We start from the raw sequence: 25,076 nt of genomic DNA, 5'->3' as shown, positions 1-25,076 counted from the left end.
TAAATTACTCACGATAAACGTTCACAAAAACATAACAATTATTTTAAGAATTATACATACAGAACTCCTCTATGCACTCGATATGTCCGATTTTAAAATAGCTTTTCGGTGAAAGCACATTTACAATATTCTCAGTAGATAGCCTGGCATCACAGGGCTAGCTATTTAGACACCCAGCAAGTTTAGCCTTCACCAAACTCCGATTTACTATTAGAAAAGTTTGATTACCTTTGATGTTCTTCGTCAGAATGCACTCCCAGGACTTCTACTTCAATAACAAATGTTGTTTTGGTCCAAAATAATCCATAGTTATGTTCCAACAGCGGCATTTAGTTCGTGCGTTCAGGACACTATCAGAATGGTAAATAAGGGTCACGCGCACGGCGCATTTCGTGACAAAAGATTTCTAAATATTTCATTACTGTACTTCGAAGCATGTCAGCCGCTGTTTAAAATCAATTTTTATGCAATTTTTCTCGTAAAAAAGCGATAATATTCCGACCGGGAATCTGCAATTAGGTAAACAGCCGAAAGAAAATATATCACTGAGTCGACTCGGGCACGCACCTAATTCCTTTGTCCTCTGATCGGCCACTTGGCAAAGGCGATAATGTGTTTCAGCCTGGGGCTGCCTCGACATCGTTCAGCTTTTTCCCGGGCTCTGAGAGCCTATGGGAGCCGTAGGAAGTGTCACGTTACAGCTAAGATCCTGACTCTTCAATAAACTGGCAAGAACAACAACACCTTGTCAGACAGGCCACTTCCTGCATGAAATCTTCTCAGGTTTTTGCCTGCCATATGAGTTCTGTTATACTCACAGACACCATTCAAACAGTTTTAGAAACTTTAGGGTGTTTTCTATCCAAAGCCAATAATTATATGCATATTCTAGTTACTGGGCAGGAGTAGTAACCAGATTAAATCGGGTACGTTTTTTTATCCGGCCGTGCAAATACTGCCCCCTATCCCCAACAGGTTAATCATCTGTCTGACTTTGTTGTTCACACAGGAGAGAGACGGGACTATCGTGGATCCTCTGGGGAGCCTCAACAACCTCATGCTGCTGAAGAGGCAGAGAAGAGTCTCTCCAGATCAGAACACCTCATTAAACACCTGCAAAGACCCACAGGGAAGAGAACTCACCGCTGCTCTGATTGTGGGAAGAGATTCACCTCATCAGGCATTAAAATTCATCAGAGAACACACACAGGAGAGAAATCTTACAGCTGTGATCAATGTGGGAAGAGTTTTACTACATCTGGCTCTCTGAATCTACACCAGAGAACACACACAGGAGAGAAACCTTATAGCTGTGATCAATGTGGGAAGAGTTTTGGTCAATCTTGCCATCTGACTCAACACCAGAGAATACACACAGGAGAGAAACCTTATAGCTGTGATCAATGTGGGAAGAGTTTTGGCCAATCTTGCCATCTGACTCAACACCAGAGAATACAGACAGGAGAGAAACCTTATAGCTGTGATCAATGTGGGAAGAGTTTTGGTCATTCTGGACAGCTGACAGTGCACCAGAGAACACACACAGGAGAGAAATCTTACAGCTGTGATCAATGTGGGATGAGTAATACTACATCTGGCTCTCTGAATCTACACCAGAGAACACACACAGGAGAGAAATCTTATATCTGTGATCAATGTGGGAAGAGTTTTGGTCGATCTTGCCATCTGACTCAACACCAGAGAATACACACAGGAGAGAAACCTTACAGCTGTGATCAGTGTGGGAATAGTTTTACTACATCTGGCTCTCTGACTTTACACCGGAGAATACACACAGGAGAGAAACCTTATAGCTGTAATCAATGTGGGAAGAGTTTTACTACATCAAGCCAGCTGACTTTACACCAGAGAATACACACAGGAGAGAAACCTTATAGCTGTGGTCAATGTGGGAAGAGTTTTGGTCAATCTAGCCAGCTGACATTACACCAGAGAACACACACAGGAGAGAAACCTTATAGCTGTGATCAATGTGGGAAGAATTTTTGTCAATCTGGCAATCTGACAGTGCACCAGAGAACACACACAGGGGAGTAAACTTATAGCTGTGATCAATGTGGGAAGAGTTTTGGTCAATCTTGCCAGCTGACATTACACCAGAGAACACACTGTATTGTATATATACAATAAATGTATTGGAGATGAGTTTTGTTTGGGCTCGTTCCAAGGGGACGAGAGTTCTAGAAGCTAGTGAGTTTTAGGATTCTATAGAAAGAGAAAGGATAAAAAAGTATCTTGTTTTTAATTGTTGACAGCCAGTAGACACCATGTTTATATTGTAGAAGGTGAAGCTTTGTAGATGATTATGTGAAATGGAAGTTGTAGAGATACTCTGAATGATTGGCTATGAAAAGCCAACTGACATTTACTCCTGAGGTGCTGACCTGTTGCACCCTCGACAACCACTGTGATTATTATTATTTGACCCTGCTGGTCATCTATGAACATTTGAACATCTTGGCCATGTTGTTATAATCTCCACCCGGCACAGCCAGAAGAGGACTGGCCACCCCTCATAGCCTGGTTTCTTCCTTGGTTTTGGCCTTTCTAGGGAGTTTTTCCTAGCCACCGTGCTTCTACGCCTGCATTGCTTGCTGTTTGGGGTTTTAGGCTGGGTTTCTGTACAGCACTTTGAGATATCAGCTGATGTAAAAAGGGCTTTATAAATACATTTGATTGATTGATTGTACAACTGAATGCATTCAACTGAAATGTGTCTTGGGTGCACTGATTGGTGTCACCTCGTTAGTCAGTATGTGTTACACCTGTGCTGGCTTGTCCATCTCGTTAGTGGGAAGGTGTTTCACCTGAGCTGGTCCAGGTTCTATTTAAGAGTGTCTGGCCCAGTGCTCCAGTTGTCTTGATACATGTGGAGAGTCAACACCTTTAGTTGCTCCACCTTTTTGGTTTGCTTCCTGTCTTTAAGTTTGGTGTGGATTTTTCTTTTGTTTTCCTCTTCTTGGGCAGATTTAGTGGGTCTCATGGTGGGTGTCTTTTAGGTCCCAGTTGTTGTTTCTAGTCAACTTTCAGTGTCCCAAGCTTATATTTTGGGTTGGATATTGCATCCAATTAACATTTGAATCAATGGCATTTCCATAGGGTGCTCATTAGTCTTTCAGTTTAGTCTTCTGTTTTTTATCCTCTTATGTTTGTTGTGTACAAAATATTTCTGTTTATTTTCAATTTTTTTTAAAGTCTTTTTCCTGCGAAGCCATTTTGTTGCATCCATGTCTGAAATGTGCTGTATGAATCAAGCTTGATTTTATTTGAACATATAATAAAACAAATGAACCCAATGACTGACCAATCAACAGACTCTTGGTCCCTCTTAGTATGAAAAACAGTATTAATCCCACTTTTCCAGCCTGCTGAAGGCGTGGTGGAGTGGTAAACACCACCCCCGGCTCTACCAGGGGCTTGAGGTGGTCTCCCACAGCTCTGTTTATGTCATGTTCTGTGGCCTTGCTGTTCCATTTCTGACTGTCCCTGCAACACAGAAAGAAAAACCTTTAGTCATATATCAAACACTCAAAGTTATGGATATGGAGCATCTATGGCCTCAGTTATACCTGGCACCTAAATGTGACTTCTGATCACTCCATGCTGCATTAGGTTTAGATCTGCCAGGATGGGCATTGTGTTCGGAATTTGAGTCAGGCCACCGAATATCCATAAGCAATGTAAAGAGATGGGGTGAATGAGTGGGGAAAAGTACATTTGACACAAATTACCTTCATTATATCAAAGAACAAATGTGTGTGTCTGAGGGGAAATTAACTTTCATACAGCCAAAAGGGGTGAGAAATTACACCAATATCTGTGGACAATTTGTACTAATGTAAATAAACATAGATGATGGAACATATTCCCTTTTGCTAATGTGATGAACCGCTAAGGGGACATAAATATTTACCATCTAAACCATGTGTGACCTCTCACCTCTCTGGCTGTAGAAGTGTTCTTCCTAACCAGTCCCTCAACAGCTCTCTGACTGAGCTCCACCCTCACTGGGTCTTCAGAGGAGAGGAAGGCTGAGGAGGGATGGAAGGATGAATGGATCAGTCAGTCAATAAAGTGTAGAGCTGCTGTCTATGCTGTCTGACAAAATCACTTTTTTAGTAGTTCATTAAAGTAATTTAGGCTTTATGACTGCTGAATACCAACTATCAATCACTTAGATCATATATTTTCAGGTAGAGATACATCCTTGGGACGTCCCTAGCCTGTTGAAGTTGACATTTAAAATGGTTAAGGTAGGAGTTAAGGTTAGGGTTTAGGGTAGGGATGTCCCAAGGATCCCAGATAGCATTGACCATTGTGCATTCTTCAGTCTCTCTTACATAGCAGGTGTAAAAGAAACACAGACAAGGCAATGAATTATGGTCATTGTAGTTAATTACATTTTATGTGCTAAACTATGTAGAATATTGGCCTGTTGGAAACTACAACTCTACTACATCACACAGTTCAGTCTGGGTCTGATTCATCTCTAGAGAAACTACCACTCCACTATATCACAAAGTTCAGTCTGGGTCTGATTTATCTCTAGAGAAACTACAACTCCCTACTACATCACACAGTTCAGGCTGGATCTGATTTATCTCTAGAGAAACTACATCTCCCTACTACATCACACAGTTCAGTCTGGATCTGATTTATCTCTAGAGAAACTACAACTCTCTACTACATCACACAGTTCAGTCTGGGTCTGATTTATCTCTAGTGAAACTACAACTCCCTACTACATCACACAGTTCAGGCTGGATCTGATTTATCTCTAGAGAAACTACAACTCCCTACTACATCACACAGTTCAGTCTGGATCTGATTTATCTCTAGAGAAACTACAACTCCCTACTACATCACACAGTTCAGTCTGGATCTGATTTATCTCTAGAGAAACTACAACTCCCTACTACATCACACAGGTCAGTCTTGGTCTGATTTATCTCTAGACACACCCTCTCAGCAGACAGACCAAAGCCCCAATTCAGGGAACCGTTGATCTACTTCAGAGGAACTGTGTCTAGAGTGATTTCCTGTTGTTTTGACACCTCACTAGAAGACTAGAATAACTAGCTGTTGCTACAGAACGAGACGACCAATTCACAGTTAGTCTGTGTCTCGTTCTCCACACACGTACACATACCAAGATCACGTGTTTTCTATATGCACAAGATAGTTTGACTATATAAGGCTTCTGTATTCCTTGTGTCATCGAGCTCTCGGCCTTCCACCTCAGAGTGTAGGGCTGACCAGCTACATTATTGCAATTCTTATCAAATAAAGGTTGATTGTTTGAAGAAATGACAAAGTCTCTCCTTATTGGTTAGAATTTCCACCACAATGTGCAGTAAGCTTTTTCAATTCCAACAATGATAGACCAGACTCATAGTACAGAATAAATGACTGACTGCCCAGTTCAACATCAGTTCATCGTCTCACCTCATACTGTATTGGAGCAGCAGCAGCTGACTGCCCAGTTCAACATCAGTTCACCGTCTCACCTCATACTGTATTGGAGCAGCAGCAGCTGACTTGATCGTTGATGCTAATCATCATGTTTGAATCTGAGAGTAAATAGAGCCGACTACACTCTAAAAATGAAGGGTTCAACTGGAGTTGTTCTCAGATCCCCTAAGAACCGTAGGGTTCTTGGTCAATGAAAAACAGCCCCAAAAGGTTCTTCAAAGAACTTGTTAGAAGGTGGGTTCATCGAGGAACCTCCGTTGTTGCTGGACTTCTTCCGGGAACTTCGCAATTACAACTGAAAACGATGGTGACAAGTTTGGATGCGACAACAGTTAAAAAGGTTAAGTTGGGTTGATGTTTGGCTCTGAATATGTATCGAAATAATTTATTATAATAATATAACATACTAATAATGAATAACGAAGACAATGATGCTTTTCTGTGAATATCTTCCATAACCTTACTATAGTTAATGAACGTAAATATTAGAAAGCCGGGTTTGACCGTCGGCGTTGTATGAGCTACAGTACAGTACCGTTAGCTAGCTAGCTAACGTTATGTCCTAACTAGGCACAACTAGGTTTGGATTATTTCCTCAACTATATTCTTTACCATATATTGTATATCGTTTCCATAAAGCCAACGTGGCTTTACACTCATTAACGTAAGTTTCCAATCTAGAGCAGTTCTCACTTTTGTGATAATGAACTAGCTAACGTTAGCTTTGTTAACTAACTAACTAACCTACTAAGGACGGTGACCTGTCCAGACGAGATGTTACAACGAACTGAATCGTCAATGGAGGTCTTCCTCTTTATATAGCCTGCTACAGCATGCAATACTATTAACTCACAAGGGGGCATAACGTTACATGTGCAATACTATCCCATTTTGGAAACGTTACATGTACAACACTATCCCATTTTGGAAACGTTACATGTACAATACTATCCCATTTTGGAAATGTTACATGGGCAATACTATCCCATTTTGGAAACGTTACATGAACAATACTATCCCATTTTGGAAATGTTACATGTACAATACTGTCCCATTTTGGAAACATTATATGTACAATACTATCCCATTTTGAAAACGTTACATGTACAATGCTATCCCATTTTGGAAACGTTACATGTACAATACTATCCCATTTAGGAAACGTTACATGTACGCCCCCTTGTGGAGGGAAATTAATATCTTAGATGGTAGCTGTAGATGGGATTCAAATGCATTATGGTATTATGCCTCTAACCCTAATACAGGGGCTGAGTCACTGGCTTACTGGTTTTCTTCCATGACGTCCCTGGGAGGGGTGCTTTGGCAAAGTGGGTGGGGTTATATCCTGCGTGTTTGGCCCTGTCCAGGGGTTTCATCGGATGGGGCCACAGTGTCTCCTGACCCCTCCTGTCTCAGCCTCCAGTATTTATGCTGCAGTAGTTTATTTGTCGGGGGGCTAGGGTCAGTCTGTTACATCTGGAGTATTTCTCTTGTCTTATCTGGTGTCCTGTGTGAATTTAAATATGCTCTCTCTAATTCTCTCTTTCTTTCTTTCTTTCTCTCTCTCGGAGGACCTGAGCCCTAGGACCATGCCTCAGGACTACCTGGCATGATGACTCCTTGCTGTCCCCAGTCCACCTGGCCGTGCTGCTGCTCCAGTTTCAACTGTTCTGCCTGCGGCTATGGAACCCTGACCTGTTCACCGGACATGCTACCTGTCCCAGACCTGCTGTCCCAGACCTGCTGGAACCCTGACCTGTTCACTGGACGTGCTACCTGTCCCAGACCTGCTGTTTTCAACTCTCTAGAGACAGCAGGAGCGGTAGAGATACTCTCAAAGATCGGCTATGAATAAGCCAACTGTCACTTACTCTTGAGTTGCTAACTTGTTGCACCCTCGACAACTACTATGATTATTATTATTTGACCATGCTGGTCATTTATGAACATTTGAACATCTTGGCCATGTGCTGTTATAATCTCTACCTGGCACAGCCAGAAGAGGACTGGCCACCCCTCATAGCCTGGTTCCTCTCTAGGTTTCTTCCTAGGTTTTGGCCTTTCTAGGGAGTTTTTCCCTAGCCACCGTGCTTCTACACCTGCATTGCTTGCTGTTTGGGGTTTTAGGCTGGGTTTCTGTGCAGCACTTTGAGATATCAGCTGATGTAAGAAGGACTATATAAATACATTTGATTTGGTATTAATACAGTGTCTAGACTAACTCTTTTGTATTAATGCCCTTCAGAATCCAAACACAGTTTTGCCACGGAGCAAAATGTTGCGTATAATCTTTCAAGTCAGCCTGAGAAATATTTGTGTACAAAGATATCTTGAAATGTGATATTAGGCCTGTATGGCAGTACTGTTACTGTATGGCAGTACTGTATTGGCTAGTGCTTTCTCCAATATGTTATTCTATTTTACATTACATTGTATGTCGATGCCATTTATCTTTCAATATTTATATTTCAATATTTATTTTATACATATCTTTTAATGCTTGTAAGACTATTCTTTGACACATTTTCTCTTCCTTTGAAATTCTTATAGGACAGAACATGGACACAATGCAATTGGGATCAAGAAGAAGGTACAGATATGTTGTAGGACAGCTGCATTTGAAGTGTACATTTAACCTACATAGCAGTCAATACAAACTGAAATCTATTAGCATACAAATGTGTGCAAATTATCTTCTCAGAAATGAATAAAGTCCATGGAATGGATATAGACAACAAGAGAATAAGGACTAGCAGAGGTAGAGAGGCGAGGCAGGGGTGAGGACATCATCCTGCTATTTTGGCAGTCCAGATCTCTGAGAGGAACTACAGATCTCTGTGAGGAACTATAGATCTCTAGGAGGAACTATAGATCTCCAGGAGGAACTATAGATCTCTGAGAGGAACTACAGATCTCTAGGAGGAACTATAGATCTCTAGGAGGAACTATAGATCTCTGTGAGGAACTACAGATCTCTAGGAGGAACTATAGATCTATCTCTATGAGGAACTATAGATCTATCTCTATGAGGAACTATAGATCTATCTCTATGAGGAACTATAGATCTATCTCTATGAGGAACTATAGATCTATCTCTATGAGGAACTATAGATCTATCGCTATGAGGAACTATAGATCTATCTCTAGGAGGAACTATAGATCTATGTGAGGAACTATAGATCTCTGTGAGGACCTATAGATCTCTAGGAGGAACTATAGATCTCTGTGAGGAACTATAGATCTCTAGGAGGAACTATAGATCTCTAGGAGGAACTATAGATCTCTAGGAGGAACTATAGATCTCTATGAGGAACTATAGATCTCTGTGAGGAACTATAGATCTCTGTGAGGAACCACAGATCTCTGTTACTATCCAAACATCAGATTGAGACACAGTCACACAACTCTCATATCACAGTCACACAATGCTATTCATAAACATACCTAATCAATTAGTTGTTTTTCAACAATATTTTAACCTGCAGGAATATTTTCTAATTTGTATCTCATAGTTAGTTCCTAGGATAATGAATCAAATACATTTACATCTTTCAATACTTCTAAAATGGGGTCCAGGTTTAAAACAATTACAGGTTTAAAACAATTACAGGTGCACCTTACTATCTTATACTATATCATAAATGGTCTTAACTAGTAAACACAGATTCTAGTTTTCATCCAGTTCACACAGATAGCTGACTCAGCCTCAGATTCTACTGACTGGGCCCTGTTTACACCTCCACACAGGAATGCACACTCAGAGCCTCCTGACTGGGCCCTGTTTACACCTCCACACAGGAATACACACTCAGAGCCTACAAGGATTTTCTAAAAACTCCACTTTGCGTGCTTCGCTCACCTCTTCCTTTTTAAACTACGTTGGAGATGTGGTATCCACTCGGCTCACTGCCTCTCAGATCAAAGGTGGGTCCATTTGCTCCGTTCCCGCAGTGTGGTTTCCCTGAGATCCCAAGTTAGAGGGATCCCTGGTGCACCATTTACCCAGGTCATCAGGAGCGGTCACCAAGTCAAGATTCACATCCCCGTCGCCAAATGTGGTGGTTAATATCAAATGAGACAAACTTATCACACAAGTCAGAGTTATTCTTAAACTAAATCTTTATTCACTTATAAGGGAGCAGGTCAATACAACGTACACATATAAAGTCAATCAATTGGGTGCCCTATGATAATGATGGCTGGTCGAACAATCACCCCCAGATGATTCGTTGAGAGATGAATCACCCCCAGATGATTCATTGAGAGATGAATCACCCCCAGATGATTCGTTGAGAGCCACGAAACAAAAGTACAAAGGTATTTTACAGCCAAGATACACCCCTTTCAACCTACATGACCAACAACAGATGTATAGAACGGGTCACAAGGTTAAGATACTTATAATTCTCAGCAGACAGTATCTGCTGTAAAAACAGTACTCTTTGTGTAGAGACCAGGGTCTGGCCCTGGGGTCATCTCTCCCTGGTACCATATAGAACAGAAACATTAACTCATGCTCTGGAATGCAGTCTCTAGGTTTTATCACCCAAAAGACATTGTAAATCACCTGTCAGTGTCATCTCCCAGAGGCCCATCCTCAGTAGAACACACAGACAATAGTTCTAAGAACCCTCTATTCTGTTGCATAAAACAACCATTTGATGCAATAAAAGTATTATAACATAATCTTGCAGTTTTGCTCTGTGTCCACTGAAAGTTGACTAGTAACAACAACTGGGACCTAAAAGACACCCACCATGAGACCCCACTAAATCTGCCCAAGAAGAGGAAAACACAAGAAAAACCCACACCAAACTTAAAGACAGGAAGCAAACCAAAAAGGTGGAGCAACTAAAGGTGTTGACTCTCCACATCTATCAAGACAACTGGAGCACTGGGCCAGACACTCTTAAATAGAACCTGGACCAGCTCAGGTGAAACACCTTCCCACTAACGAGATGGACAAGCCAGCACAGGTGTAACACATACTGACTAACGAGGTGACACCAATCAGTGCGTCCTACGTGCTAACGGGCTAGACGTGCTAACGAGCTAGACGTGCTAACGAGCTAGACGTGCTAACGAGCTGGACGTGCTAACGAGCTAGACGTGCTAACGAGCTAGACATGCTAAAGTCCAACCTCAAAACATAAGATGGAAAAACCAAAAAGACTAACACCTTAAGAGAATGCTTACCATCAACAGAAAACAACTTCCATTTCACATTAAAATCAAAGCTTCACCTTCACCAATATAAACATGGTGTCTACTGGCTGTCAACAATTAAAAACAAGAAAACATTTTTTTCCCCCACTAGCTTCTAGAACTCTCGTCCCCTTGGAACGAACCCAAATAAAACTCAGCTCCATTACGAAAAACATGCAGTCAAAATAAATTGTGATCCATGGCAACGCACTGGCTAAATGCAAAACACAAATCTTTTTGACTGCCCACCCTTGAGACAATCAGCAACCAAGTTGTCCTTACCACAGACATGTCTGATTTCAAGAGGAAACTCCTGCAATATCCTTAGTAACTTCCCACCTCACTGCAGAGCTTCTCTCTCTTTTCAGGGTTCACTAGATAGGCATGTTGTTGGATCGGGGCCCAGTCCCCAATGTCATGCTCTAGTACATTTGGGTTGGCACATCTGAGAATGAACCCTGATATTACAAAAGCAGGGCAACAATGTCAATATAATTGTACCCAAAAACTGTCAGTTGGTTGCATTAATAATAATCATTACTAAATGTTACATGAAATGTAAATATGAAATATTTGGTTGCATAGTCTACTTTCAACAGCTTTTCAATGACATGTTGCTAGATGGGATATCCCCAATGTCAAAACACAGTTTCAACGTGTCCAAATCAATAACCAATATGCAGAAACAGTTTAGGATATATTGAAAACCTAAACATAAAATGTGCTATGTACACAAACATCTGCCACAATAATCATATTACTTGTAATTTTTTAAACAAGCACCTTATAAAACTGTACAAGCACCAAAAACGCTGTTGGTTTGACAAGTAGCAATAAATCACTGATATCGATTAGGGGGGAAATCAGGTTGTACCTGCTGTTGAAACTAACACAATTAAAAAAAACACATGGAAATGGGAGATATATTTTACCTCACTGGTTAGAGGACAACCTGCAGAAGACAGACAGCTACATTTTGGACTGATGCATTTAAATTTAGGGGTCGCTAAACAAAGGAACACAACACTTATTTGTCATAACTCATCGCTAAAATCAATTGTGTGACAGGAGGGAGATGAAGTTGCACGTCCTGTTAAAACAGCTCAAAAACCACACGGAATCTGGGAATAATGTGTACATCCCTGGTTAGAGGACAATTTGTAGAAAACAGCTCGCTACATTTTGAAGTGTTGCATTTTGATTCAAGTGGGTCACCAACATGGTAAGTGTAACACAACTCTTTTTGTGTTAGTCACTTTTTGTTAAATCACATAAATAGTAACTCTTCCATTTCAGAGCCTGGATTTTCCCCCTGAGGCTAATATCCATATCATGTTGAAATCAATAGAACAGGGGACAAACGTTTAGGGTTCTACATTGTGACATCATTAAAATACTCCTACTACAATGTTAAAACATTCTACATTGTGACATTAATTCATTGATATCATGAAACAACTCCTCCATGTATTTTCTGATGTTTGATCAGAGATTGTTTATCAGAGTATCTCTTCCCACATTGATCACAGCTATGAGGTTTCTCTCCTGTGTGTTCTATGGTGTACCTTCAGACCACTAGAACTAACAAACCCCTTCCCACATTGATCACAGCTAAAATTATTCTCTCCTGTGTGTGTTCTATGGTGTATCTTCAGCTGTCTAGATGAAATAAAACTCTTCCAACATTGAGTACAGCTATATGGTTTCTCTCATTTCTCTCTTGTGTGTGTTCTCTGATGTGATATCAGGCTTCTTGACTGGGTAAAACTCTTTCCACATTGATTACAGCTAAAAGGTTTCTCTCCTGTGTGTGTTTTCTGGTGTCTCTTCAGACAGCTAGAACGAAAAAAACTCTTCCCACATTGAGTACAGCTATATGGTTTCTCTGTTGTGTGTGTTCTCTGATGTGATATCAGGCTTCTTGACTGGGTAAAACTCTTTCCACATTGATTACAGCTAAAAGGTTTCTCTCCTGTGTGTGTTTTCTGGTGTCTCTTCAGACAGCTAGAACGAAAAAAACTCTTCCCACATTGAGTACAGCTATATGGTTTCTCTGTTGTGTGTGTTCTCTGATGTGATATCAGGCTTCTTGACTGGGTAAAACTCTTTCCACATTGATTACAGCCAAAAGGTTTCTCTCCTGTGTGTGTTTTCTGGTGTCTATTCAGACAGCTAGAACGAAAAAAACTCTTCCCACATTGAGTACAGCTAAAAGGTTTCTCTCCTGTGTGTGTTCTCTGATGTGATTTCAGGCTAGCTGACTTTCTATAACTCCTTCCACATTGATTACAGCTAAAAGCTTTCTCTCCTGTGTGTGTTATCTGGTGTCTCTTCAGAAAGCTAGAATGAACAAAACTCTTCCCACACTGAGTACAGCTAAAAGGTGTCTCTCTTGTGTGTGTTCTCTGATGTGATATCAGGCTACCTGACAGGGCATAACTCCTTCCACATTGATTACAGCTAAAAGGTTTCTCTCCTGTGTGTGTTCTCTGATGTGATATCAGGCTACCTGACAGGGCATAACTCTTTCCACATTGAGTACAGCGAAAAGGTTTCTCTTCAGTGTGAATTCTTTGATGTATTTTAAGTTTTACTGAGGAGTTTAATCTTTTCCCACAGTCAGAGCAGAAGTAAGATTTCTTCCCTGTGGATCTCTGCTGGTGTTTCTTGAGGAGTTCTGATCTGGAGAGACTCTTCTCTGCCTCGTCAGCATCATGATGTTGCTGAGGATCCCCAGAGGATCCACGATAGTCCCATATCTCTCCTGTGTGAACAACAAAGTCATACAGATGGTTAAAGGCCCACAACAGCAGAAATCCACTGTTTATTTGAGGTAAAAAGGGATGACCAGAGAGTACCCATGAAGTTGTACAACAATTGACAAGACAGTCAAGACCTAAGCAGTGTGCCAGACGACTTTTGGCCTCCAATATAGGCCCCTTTCTGTGTTTGCTAAAATTGCAATGATGCACATGCAATTTGGTTGTAGAAACTCCTCCAATCTAATGAGGAAACCACTAGTTATGGATGTAGTATATCTGGTAATGAGGAAACCACTAGTTATGGATGTAGTATATCTGGTAATGAGGAAACCACTAGTTATGGATGTAGTATATCTGGTAATGAGGAAACTACTAGTTATGGATGTAGTATATCTGCTAATGAGGAAACCACTAGTTATGGATGTAGTATATCTGGTAATGAGGAAACCACTAGTTATGGATGTAGTATATCTGGTAATGAGGAAACCACTAGTTATGGATGTAGAATATCTGGTAATGAGGAAACCACTAGTTATGGATGTAGTATATCTGGTAATGAGGAAACCACTAGTTATGGATGTAGTATATCTGGTAATGAGGAAACCACTAGTTATGGATGTAGTATATCTGCTAATGAGGAAACCACTAGTTATGGATGTAGTATATCTGGTAATGAGGAAACCACTAGTTATGGATGTAGTATATCTGGTAATGAGCAAACCACTAGTTCAAGACAGGCAGTAATAAAGCCTCTCTTGAAAAAGCCAAACCTTGACCTAGAAAATATAAAAAAACTATCGGCCTATATCGAATCTTCCATTCCTCTCAAAACTTTTTGAAAAAGCTGTTGCGCAGCAACTCACTGCCTTCCTGAAGACAAACAATGTATATGAAACGCTTCAGTCTGGTTTTAGACCCCATCATAGCACTGAGACTGCACTTGTGAAGGTGGTAAATGACCTTTTAATGACGTCAGACCGAGGCTCTGCATCTGTCCCCGTGCTCCTAGATCTTAGTGCTGCTTTTGATACCATCGATCACCACATTCTTTTGGAGAGATTGGAAACCCAAATTGGTCTACATGGACAAGTTCTGGCCTGGTTTAGATCTTATCTGTCGGAAAGATATCAGTTTGTCTCTGTGGATGGTTTGTCCTCTGACAAATCAACTGTAAATTTCGGTGTTCCTCAAGGTTCTGTTTAAGGACCACTATTGTTTTCACTATATATTTTACCTCTTGGGGATGTCATTCGAAAACATAATGTTAAATTTCACTGCTATGCGGACGACACACAGCTGTACATTTCAATGAAACATGGTGAAGCCCCAAAATTGCCCTCGCTAGAAGCCTGTGTTTCAGACATAAGGAAGTGGATGGCTGCAAACGTTCTACATTTAAACTCGGACAAAACAGAGATGCTTCTTCTAGGTCCCAAGAAACAAAGAGATCTTCTGTTAAATCTGACAATTAATCTGGATGGTTGTACAGTCGTCTCAAATAAAACTGTGAAGGACCTCGGCGTTACTCTGGACCCTGATCTCTCTTTTGAAGAACATATCAAGACTGTTTCAAGGACAGCTTTTTTCCATCTACGTAACATTGCAAAAATCTGAAACTTTCTGTCCAAAAATGACGCAGAAAAATTAATCCATGCCTTTGTTACTTCTAGGTTGGACTACTGCAATGCTCTACTTTCCGGCTACCCGGATAAAGTACTAAATAAACTTCAGTTAGTGCTAAATACGGCTGCTAGAATCCTGACTAGAACTAAAAAAAATTGATCATATTACTCCAGTGCTAGCCTCCCTACACTGGCTTCCTGTTTAGGCAAGTGTTGATTTCAGTGTTTTACTGCTAACCTACAAAGCATTATGTGGGCTTGCTCCTACCTATCTTTCCGATTTGGTCCTGCCGTACATACCTACACGTACACTACGGTCACAAGACGCAGGCCTCCTAATTGTCCCTAGAATTTCTAAGCAAACAGCTGGAAGCAGGGCTTTCTCCTATAGAGCTCCAATTTTATGGAATGGTCTGCCTACCCGTGTGACAGATGCAGACTCGGTCTCAACCTTTAAGTCTTTACTGAAGACTCATCTCTTCAGTGGGTCCTATGATTGAGTGTAGTCTGGCCCAGGAGTGTGAAGGTGAACGGAAAGGCTCTGGAGCAACGAACCGCCCTTGCTGTCTCTGCCTGGCCGGTTCCCCTATCTCCACTGGGATTCTCTGCCTCTAACCCTTTTACAGGGGCTGAGTCACTGGCTTATTGGTGTTCTTCCATGCAGTCCCTAGGAGGGGTGCGTCACTTGAGTGGGTTGAGTCACTGACGTGGTCTTCCTGTCTGGGTTGGCTCCCCCCTTGGGTTGTGCCGTGGCGGAGATCTTTGTTGGGCTATACTCGGCCTTGTCTCAGGATGGTAAGTTGGTGGTTGAAGATATCCCTTTAGTGGTGTGGGGGCTGTGCTTTGGCAAAGTGGGTGGGGTTATATCCTTCCTGTTTGGCCCTGTCTGGGGGTATCATTGAATGGGGCCACAGTGTCTCCTGACCCCTCCTGTCTCAGCCTCCAGTATTTATGCTGCAGTAGTTTATGTGTCGGGGGGCTAGGGTCAGTCTGTTATATCTGGAGTATTTCTCCTGTCTTATCCGGTGTCCTGTGTGAATTTAAGTATGCTCTCTCTAATTCTCTCTTTCTTTCTTTCTCTCTCTCGGAGGACCTGAGCTCTAGGACCATGTCTCAGGACTACCTGACATGATGACTCCTTGCTGTCTCCAGTCCACCTGGCCGTGCAGCTTCTCCAGTTTCAACTGTTCTGCCTGCGGCTATGGAACCCTGACCTGTTCACCGGACGTGCTACCTGTCCCAGACCTGCTGTTTTCAACTCTCTAGAGACAGCAGGAGCGGTAGAGATACTCTCAATGATCGGCTATGAAAAGCCAACTGACATTTACTCGAGGTGCTGACTTGTTGCACCCTCGACAACCACTGTGATTATTATTATTTGACCATGCTGGTCATTTATGAACATTTGAACATCTTGGCCATGTTCTGTTATAATCGCCACCCGGCACAGCCAGAAGAGGACTGGCCACCCCTCATAGCCTGGTTCCTCTCTCGGTTTCTTCCTAGGTTTTGGCCTTTCTAGGGAGTTTTTCCTAGCCACCGTGCTTCCACACCTGCATTGCTTGCTGTTTGGGGTTTTAGGCTGGGTTTCTGTACAGCACTTTGAGATATCAGCTGATGTAAGAAGGGCTATATAAATACATTTGATTTGATTTAGTGTATCTGGTAAATAGGAAACCACTAGTTATGGATGTAGTATAACTGGTAATGAGGAAACCACTAGTTATGGATGTAGTATATCTGGTAATGAGGAAACCACTAGTTATGGATGTAGTATATCTGGTAATGAGGAAACCACTAGTTATGGATGTAGTATATCTGGTAATGAGGAAACCACTAGTTATGGACGTAGTATATCTGGTAATGAGGAAACCACTAGTTATGGATGTAGTATATCTGGTAATGAGGAAACCACTAGTTATGGATGTAGTATATCTGGTAATGAGGAAACCACTAGTTATGGATGTAGTATATCTGGTAATGAGGAAACCACTAGTTATGGATGTAGTATATCTGGTAATGAGGAAACCACTAGTTATGGATGTAGTATATCTGGTAATGAGGAAACCACTAGTTATGGATGTAGTATATCTGGTAATGAGGAAACCACTAGTTATGGATGTAGTATATCTGGTAATGAGGAAACCACTAGTTATGGATGTAGTATATCTGGTAATGAGGAAACCACTAGTTATGGATGTAGTATATCTGGTAATGAGGATACCACTAGTTATGGATGTAGTATATCTGCATGGAGCAAAAATGGTGAGCAAAGATTTTGGTTTTTCACAATGTATTCTGAATATTACAAAGAAAGATCAGGAGTGCTACTCAAGGAAACATGAAGCTCTGTTGTCTATTCACTAATTCACCACAGTGGGGAAACTTACAGGCTGCCAGCAAAAACTTTTCCAGGTTGCTTATGAGTACATTTCACACTACTTTGGATTATAATTGTTAGGCTCATTTGAATGTCCTGCTTAATATAATATGTGTTGTCGCAAATCAACTGCTTTATACTTTAAAAAAAACACTTCAACCAGTAAAATGCTCCTTGACTAGCTTTGCTACAAGTCTGTCAATGAGCGTTTGTAAAATAAATGTACCCAAATTGGCCCATAACGTCACCTAACAATAACATAGACCTACTGTAGGACCCATAACTTCACCTAACAATAACATAGACCTACTGTAGGACCCATAACTTCACCTAACAACAACATAGACCTACTGTAGGACCCATAACTTCACCTAACAATAACATAGACCTAGGACTATAAATCATTAAATATTTCAGGTGAAACATGGAAACTAAAATGTCTTTGTCATGACATTTCATAACCTGATCACCAGATAATTTTGTGAATAATCCCACTAGGCTACTCTGTAATGTGTTGCCATTCTAAATGTCCTGAATATAGGAAAATAGCTCTGTGTTGTACAATAGCCTATCCATCAAGGAACAGTTCTCTACACATTATGAGCTAAGTATCTCCGTTTCCAAACGGACTAACGAGACCCTACTGTAAATCAAGCAGACAATAACACATTATAAACATCAATTTCTTAGGGATGATGGATTCAACGTGGAGCACAGCATAACTGTCTTTACCAGAGTAATGAATGAAGAAGCACTTTGGTTGTTGTTGCATGTGGTGATGTTTGTCATGTGACTGTCATTCAGAAAATGATATCCTGGATCAGCTGATGATAGTTGAACATGTGACTGTAACTAAACAGCTACAGTATTAAGAATTATGTGTAATTATTGAAGAACGACGTTAATGACAGTATCCATTTGGGTGTCGTCAATAAAGTTAAGGTGACTCTCAGTTAGAACCATTGGATTTGCAAACTCTGAAATGATTTAGGATTTCTGTTCCCATGAAAACTGTTTTCCCAGCGTAATATAAGGAGACACTAAATGTTACGTAGGTAGAGAGCATTTCAGAGATCTGAATACAGAAAACCGTCCTAACATGACAATAACCTAAACCACAAGGCCAAATCTACACTGGAGGAGCTTACCAAGATGACATTGAATGTTCCTGAGTGGCCTAGTTACAGTTTGGACTTTAATCATCTTGAAAGTCTATGGCAAGACTTGAAAATGGTTTGTGTCCCTGTTTTATAAGATAGTACTCACTGTATTTACTGGTGTTAACCAGATCAATGTCCCTGTTTTATAAGATAGTACTCACTGTATTTACTGGTGTTAATCAGATCAATGTCCCTGTTTTATTAGATAGTACTCACTGTATTTACTGGTGTTAATCAGATCTATGTCCCTGTTTTATTAGATAGTACTCACTGTATTTACTGGTGTTAATCAGATCAATGTCCCTGTTTTATTAGATAGTACTCACTGTATTTACTGGTGTTAATCAGATCAATGTCCCTGTTTTATTAGATAGTACTCACTGTATTTACTGGTGTTAATCAGATCAATGTCCCTGTTTTATTAGATAGTACTCACTGTATTTACTGGTGTTAATCAGATCAATGTTCCTGTTTTATAAGATAGTACTCACTGTATTTACTGGTGTTAATCAGATCAATGTCCCTGTTTTATTAGATAGTACTCACTGTATTTACTGGTGTTAATCAGATCAATGTCCCTGTTTTATAAGATAGTACTCACTGTATTTACTGGTGTTAATCAGATCAATGTTCCTGTTTTATAAGATAGTACTCACTGTATTTACTGGTGTTAATCAGATCAATGTCCCTGTTTTATTAGATAGTACTCACTGTATTTACTGGTGTTAATCAGATCAATGTCCTTGTTTTATTAGATAGTACTCACTGTATTTACTGGTGTTAATCAGTTCTCCAGTCTTCTCTTCTTCGTCCTCCTCTAATGTGACAGTAATCTCCCCCTCTTCATCCTTCACTCCAATAACATCTTCCTCCTCTTCTTTAACAGTAACATCCTCCTCCTCTTTCACTCTGAAGGCGTCTTCCTCGTCTTTCACTGTAACGTCTTTCTCTTCTTCTTTCACGGTAACAGCCTCACTTGTCTTTGTAATGTGACATCCTCCTCTTCCTTCTCCTCTTTCACGACAATGTTCAGCCCCAGTGCTTCTTTCTCCGTCCAACAGACCTCTTCTTTAGCAGGAGGAGAGTAGCTTAGTGAGCGCATGGTCGGGGATGTTAGCTAGCTAGACTAGTGCTAACTTAACCAGCCAGATAGTTGACTTACAACGTAAATATGAAATTAAATGGGGTAGCTAGTTGTTTCCACATAAGTATGTTTAAAGCAAAGTGGCAAATAAACCACGAAATTGTCTAAAGAACTTGAATGTTCAGACTTTGTCAGCCAGCGAGCTACCGAGGTGGCTGCAGTTGTTGAAGAAGCGTTCCGTCCACTAGATTATACGTCACACTAGAAACATCGCCTGAAAGACACATATCGCCATCTGCTGTCTGGAGGGAGGAAACGCAGTTGAGGAGGGAAAACTATTTTTATTCATTGAATTATAATATTATAAAGCAGTTTAGGGAAACGTTTTTTTCCTCTCTATTAAATATTAATATTATATCAACACGTACAAAGAGCAACAAGTGTTGTTTGATTAGTTCAGATTTGTATGAGAATTTAAAATAAACTCTACATCTACTCCACATCTGTATTTCTGATTCAGTGAAATAACTAGATATCAAATTAAGCACCTAGTTATTGATACCCTTGATAAAGATGAGCAAAAATGACTGTATAAAATAAATAAATAAACTTTACCCACTACCAGGATATTTTAGCCCAAACCCTGGTTACCTCTCTGCTAGGAGGGTGAAACTTGGCCATAAGTGGATCTTCCAGCAAGACACATCAACATCCACGAAGAAATGGTTAATTGGGTACAAAATCAACATTTTCAATGGCCATCTCAGTCTTCGGACTTGAACTCCATTGAAAACCTGTGGTTTGAATTGAACAGGGCAGTCCATAAGCGCAGACAAAATAAATCAAGGACATGAAGAGATTCTGTATGGAGGAATGGTCTAAGATCCCACCCAATGTGTTCTCTAATCTCATAAAACATTTCAGTGTCGTTATCCTCCCAAGGGGAGGGTGCTGGAGTATTGAAAACAAGGGTAGCAATAATTCAGACCCCTACCTTTTGAGAATTACATGTTAAACTAAATCTCTTTCTCTGAGCAATTGTATTAGTATAAAATAATATAACTTCCCCCCAAAAATGTTTTACATACAATATAGCTCAGTATTTTAATTCTTGATTTTATAGAGTCGTTTTTGCTCATCTTTATCAAGGGTGTCAACAATTTTGTCCCCCACTGACCTCCATACTGCTGCTACATGGTGTAACAATACATCATGTAGATGTATATAATGAACAGACTAGGTCTATACTGCTCCTACATGGTGTAACAATACATCATGTAGATGTATATAATGAACAGACTAGGTCTATACTGCTCCTACATGGTGTAACAATACATCATGTAGATGTATATAATGAACAGACTAGGTCTATACTGCTCCTACATGGTGTAACAATACATCATTTAGATGTATATAATGAACAGACTAGGTCTATACTGCTCCTACATGGTGTAACAATACATCATGTAGATGTATATAATGAACAGACTAGGTCTATACTGCTCCTACATGGTGTAACAATACATCATGTAGATGTATATAATGAACAGACTAGGTCTATACTGCTCCTACATGGTGTAACAATACATCATGTAGATGTATATAATGAACAGACTAGGTCTATACTGCTCCTACATGGTGTAACAATACACCATGTAGATGTATATAATGAACAGACTAGGTCTATACTGCTCCTACATGGTGTAACAATACATCATGTAGATGTATATAATGAACAGACTAGGTCTATACTGCTCCTACATGGTGTAACAATACATCATGTAGATGTATATAATGAACAGACTAGGTCTATAATGCTCCTACATGGTGTAACAAATGTTTGGGGTCACTTAGAAATGTCCTTGTTTTTGAAAGAAAGTCAAATTTTTTGTCCATTAAAATGACATCAAATTGATCTGAAATACAGTGTAGACATTGTTAATGTTGTAAATGACTATTGTAGCTGAAAACGGCAGATTTTTTTATGGAATATCTACATAGGCGTACAGAGGCCCATTATCAGCAACCATCACTCCTGTGTTCCAATGCCACGTTGTGTTAGCTAATCCAAGTTTATCATTTTAAAAGGCTAATTGATCATTAGAAAACCCTTTTGCAATTATGTTAGTACAGCTGAAAACTGTTGTGCTGATTTAACAAAGCTTTTGTAAACAGTGTTGTTGCATAACAATCAGGCAGTAGAACAACAATAATCATCACCCTCTTGACCAATCTTCCCTCCCCTTAACATTGGGTTGATTCAGACCCTGTCAGAGTACCAGGTGGACATTGGGTTGATTAAGACCCTGCCAGTGTACCAGGTGGACATTGGGTTTAATTCAGACCCTGTCAGAGTACCAGGTGGACATTGGTTTGATTAACACCCTACCAGTGTGCCAGGTGGACATTGGGCTTGATTCAGACCCTGCCAGTGTGCCAGGTGGACATTGGGTTTGATTCAGACCCTGTCAGTGTACCAAGTGGACATTGGGTTTGATTCAGACCCTGTCAGTGTGCCAGGCAGACATTGGGTTTGATTCAGACCCTGTCAGTGTACCAGCTGGACATTGGGTTTGATTCAGACCCTGCCAGCATGGCCAGAAATGTATTCCAAGGTCAGTAACTTATAACCACAGAACCACCCCAGACCTTTCATGCCTGACTAAAAACACCTAAGTATTAGATTTACTGCCATGGTCTAGTATGTCACTGCATCAGACACCATTCACAATGCTGGCTGAGGTACTAGTAAAACATGACATATTATTTCCTAACCATTCACAATGCTGGCTGAGGTACTAGTAAAACATGACATATTATTTCCTAACCATTCACAATGCTGGCTGAGGTACGAGTAAAACATGACATATTATTTCCTAACCATTCACAATGCTGGCTGGGGTACGAGTAAAACATGACATATTATTTCCTAACCATTCACAATGCTGGCTGAGGTACGAGTAAAACATGACATATTATTTCCTAACCATTCACAATGCTGGCTGAGGTACTAGTAAAACATGACATATTATTTCCTAACCATTCACAATGCTGGCTGATGTACGAGTAAAACATGACAAATTATTTCCTAATTGTAAAAAATTCCCCAATCTTTTAAAAAAGATCTGAAATGTCAAGGCTTTAGTTCAGTGGGCTTTTCCATTGTTGAGGAAAGCAGGGGAAGTGTTGTGAGTAACAGAATTGCCTACGGTGTGGGGGAAGGGAAGCTGCTCGCTGATTGGCTGTAGTGACAAGGGTCCCTCCAAAAATCTATCACTATTCCAACTCAAATTCTCCCCCAAATCTACCACTAATAGGCCAAGCCTCCACAGACCCTGTCTTGTATTGACAAACAGAACAAATCATTTCACATTCAAATATGTCATTTTAAATAGCTCAATTCAATCCAGCTGGGCCTTTTTAACACAGACAGTTGTTCCTGCTGTAGATGTTATGCCTTTGTACAGATCTAGGATCAGTTCTCCTCCACAATGCATATTCAGTACCGGTCAATTGTTTGGACACACCTACAAATTCAATGTTTTTTCTTTATTTTAACTGTTGTCTAAGTTGGCCTACCCTGTGGCTCAGTTGGTAGAGCATGGTGTGTGCAACGCCAGGGTTGTGGGTTAGATTCCCACGGGGGGCCAGTACAAAAAAAAAAAAAATATGCATGAAATGTATGCATTCACTACTGTAAGTTGCTCTGGATAAGAGCTTCTGCTAAATAACTAAAATGTAAATGTAAAAAATGTACAATAATACTGAAGACAACACAACTATGAAGTAACTCATATGGAATCATGTAGTAACCAAAAAAGTGTTAAACAAATCAAAATATATTTTATATTTGAAATTCTTCAAAGTAGCCACCCTTTGCCTTGATGACAGCTTTGCACACTCTTTGCATTCTCTCAACCAGCTTCACCTGGAATGCTTTTCCAACAGTCTTGAAGGAGTTCCCACATATGCTGAGCAATTGTTGGCTGCATTTCCTTCACTCTGCGGTCCGATTCATCCCAAACCATCTCATAGGCATAGTTGTTGTCTTCACAGTTAACTCTAATGAACTTATCTTCTGCAGCAGAAGTAACTCTGGGTCTTCCTTTCCTGTGGCAATCCTCATGAGAGCCAGCTTCATCATAGCGATGGATGGTTTTTGTGACTGCACTTGAAGATTCATTCAAAGTTTTTGAAAGTTTCCGTATTGACTGACCTTCATGTGTTAAAGTAATGACGGACTGTCATTTCTTTTTGCTTATTTGAGCTGTTCTTGCTATAAAATAGACAAATAGGGCTATCTTCTGTATACCACCCCTACATTGTCACAACACAACTGATTGGCTCAAATGCATTAAGAAAGAAAGAAATTCCACAAATTAACATTTAACAAGGCACACCTGTTAATTGAAATGCATTCCAGGTGACTACCTCATGGTAGATGATAGGAGATGGTCAAAAGATAAAAGTTGTTTTTATTTTTTTAAGTCAAAATCAAACATAATAAAAAGTACATTTGAATGACACTAAGTGGCAGTGTTTTTACAACTAATGCTGGTTTGCCTGAGGCTGATGCCGTGCAGGTGTTGGAACACATGCATATTCACACACTCTCATTCAAACAAACACATACAAGAACACACACATACATGTAATAGTGCCAGACATGCACACAAACATATACAGTTGGCATTGCTGTTATGATTTTAGTTGTCCTTGATGTCCTTTGTTTTAAATGTATTATTTTGTTTTATAATTTTTTTGCATTGTTGTTTGCTGTTTTCTTCTGTCTTTTCCTTTTTTCTCTTTAGTTCATTCTCTTGGTTGTTGGTGCATTGGGGGGTTCTTGGGGGTGGGGAATGGAATTAATTGTCTTTTTTTTCATTTTTCTTCCTGAGGGGGGACTGTGGGAGGGGTCTCGAATGGTTGAGGGACAGCTATTGGGGATCTTGGAGGGTTCGGGGTCACATTTTTTGGCCTGGTGGTAGATTGGTCAACGTGCCCTTGGGCAGGACATTGACCCTGGATGCTTCTGTGTGTTGCTCTGAATGGGAGTCTGTTGGATGACTGGTGTGATGTAGTTGTTGAGCGGCTTCACTGCAAGTATATTGTATGTTTAGAATATTCAATAAATTAAAAATTAAAAAAACAATAAAAAAACTTTTGCAAGCTTGAGCTAGATATCGAGCTAGTGTGACCTTCCTGGTCCCGTCCCTCAAGTCAGTGAGTCAACACAGGAAGGAGCAATGGATGGATAGTTCATTTATTTCCAAAGCTGCAATGATGGGACACACACAGTATGGATGAATGATCAGTAGTGATGGGATATAAACAGCACTCCCACAGCAATTCTCCATAAATCTGCCCTAT

General features: G+C 40.4%; 1 pseudogene; it reads left to right on the top strand.

The window, feature by feature from the left end:
* Positions 1–1,188: 1,188 nt before the first annotated feature.
* The window catches only part of LOC115186486 (zinc finger protein 271-like), a 50,305-nt pseudogene continuing 26,417 nt past the window's right edge, over positions 1,189–25,076 (top strand).

The sequence above is a fragment of the Salmo trutta genome, unplaced genomic scaffold (genome assembly GCF_901001165.1).
Source record: "Salmo trutta unplaced genomic scaffold, fSalTru1.1, whole genome shotgun sequence".
Taxonomy (NCBI): domain Eukaryota; kingdom Metazoa; phylum Chordata; class Actinopteri; order Salmoniformes; family Salmonidae; genus Salmo; species Salmo trutta.
Note: the sequence above shows the minus strand (reverse complement) of the source record. Positions and strands in the feature narration are given on the sequence as shown.